The sequence below is a fragment of the Hippopotamus amphibius genome, chromosome 11 (genome assembly GCF_030028045.1).
Source record: "Hippopotamus amphibius kiboko isolate mHipAmp2 chromosome 11, mHipAmp2.hap2, whole genome shotgun sequence".
NCBI classification, from domain to species: Eukaryota; Metazoa; Chordata; class Mammalia; order Artiodactyla; family Hippopotamidae; genus Hippopotamus; species Hippopotamus amphibius.
This window is the reverse complement of record NC_080196.1, coordinates 110,439,804-110,441,544: the sequence shown is the minus strand read 5'-3', so window position 1 is coordinate 110,441,544 and position 1,741 is coordinate 110,439,804. Positions and strand designations below refer to the sequence as shown.

General features: G+C 40.1%; 1 non-coding gene across 1 annotated transcript; it reads left to right on the top strand.

Annotated features, from left to right (window-relative positions):
* Window positions 1-1,357: 1,357 nt before the first annotated feature.
* On the top strand, window positions 1,358-1,429 carry TRNAA-CGC (transfer RNA alanine (anticodon CGC)). The gene has a single exon. It is a non-coding gene; the product is annotated as a tRNA-Ala (tRNA).
* The last annotated feature ends 312 nt before the right edge of the window (window positions 1,430-1,741 follow it).

Here is a 1,741-nt window from a genome sequence, read left to right as displayed (position 1 = left end):
TTTTCTGTGAGGCTCTGATGAGCTCATCAAATATTTAGAAGGTCCCGCGCGAATCGTCAGACCAAGGATACGCTGTGTTCCGCGTTAGGGGTTCTGGTAATCAAGTAGATGAAACCAAAGCATAGGTCCTCAATTTACTTCTAGGTTTTTTGTTGTTGTTGTTCTTTTATTGTGAAAATGTTAATTTATCAAATAACTATTTCGTCTTTATCATCAGAGCCAGTAAAACTCACGTGCTGGCAGTTTCCTATGTCCTGGACTTAACACGTCTGTGAGAGAAATCAGCGCTGCTTCTTCCAACCACTCAAACGCCATGGAACTCAGGGGGACTGTTAGGTCTACTGGTGAACAGAATGACATTCCCCTGTCCTGAGCCAAGTGTAGTCACTGCAACAAATAAGCTCTTTCTTCATTTTTTCCCCCCAAAACAGAATCCCCTATTCTTACCTTCACCCCAGGAAAAAAATGAAAGTGGCTCAGAATATGCTACCCCCAACTATGCCACTCTGGAACGATTATTCTGAGCTGAAGACAATCGAGAAAAAGTAGACGAAGGATGAACTCTCTGCCCTCCCCTGTCTGCCCGGTAGTGGACCACAAATTTCCCTTGTGAAGCGACCCCCGCCCCCGCCCCCAGTGTAAAACGAGATAACAAGCCTATACTGGGAGAGCCATGCCCGGAGAAGAGTCTACACACACAACCTCCTCGATGGTCCTCACCTTCCATTAGACTCCTCCATATATTGACTTTCCCATAGTATTGCACCCCTGAAAGCCTAAACCCCTTTTCCTACGTCTTCTACAAATATATTGCTCTTTGTTAAGGTGCTATACAGTCCCAATTCTAATCACCCTTTTGAATTACTCATCACTGGGTTTCTTCTTCATGTATACCTGATGCACATGCTAATAAATTTTGTTTTTCTCTTGTTAATCTGCCTTTTGTCTAATTTGCAGTACTCCATCACAGAACCTGTGGAAGGAGAGGAGAAAGTTTTGTTTTTTTTTTTTTTCTGTTTCCTACAAAAGTAATGGGGAAATTACGGAATATGACTAAAATATTTTCTTGCATCTATGAGTAGGAGACCTTAAAAATAAGATGGATTTTGAAGGGATATGGTGCTTCATCAGGTCTATAAATAAGGCTTGGGAAACTAACATGATGTTGAGCCATAAAGTAGCAGGACATTCTGCACTAAATGTACAAAATTGATAGCCCACGAGGAATGCTTTACAAAGGTCTGTGATGGGAATTTGAAACTATAAGAATCCAGGGCTATTTCTTTCCCTGGAAAGAGATTGTCTAAAGAGAAACAAATGTACTGACTCATCACTCCATCAGCTTCTTCCCAGGGCTGGGGATGTAGCTCAGTGGTAGAGCATATGCTTCGCATGCATGAGGCCCCGGGTTCAATCCCTGGCATCTCCATGTCTTTCAACTCACAGCATTAATTTGTTCTTCATTTATTGAATATCGTGTCTTCACAGTAGGACATGTCACCAGTGTTACAAATTTACAGGTAACATCTTACTATTTTAAATGAACTATGTGAAAAGCTAATGATGTGATAATATTGTCTTTCAGTATTAATAACATTTTTTATTAATCCAAAACAAAAATCCAGCCTTTCCAACAAATCTTTACTACTCTATTTGGTTCACACACATTGCTGCTAACATCCAAGTTCTTTTAATAAAACCATATAAAAAATAAAATAAAACTGTGTAAATGGTCAGATAG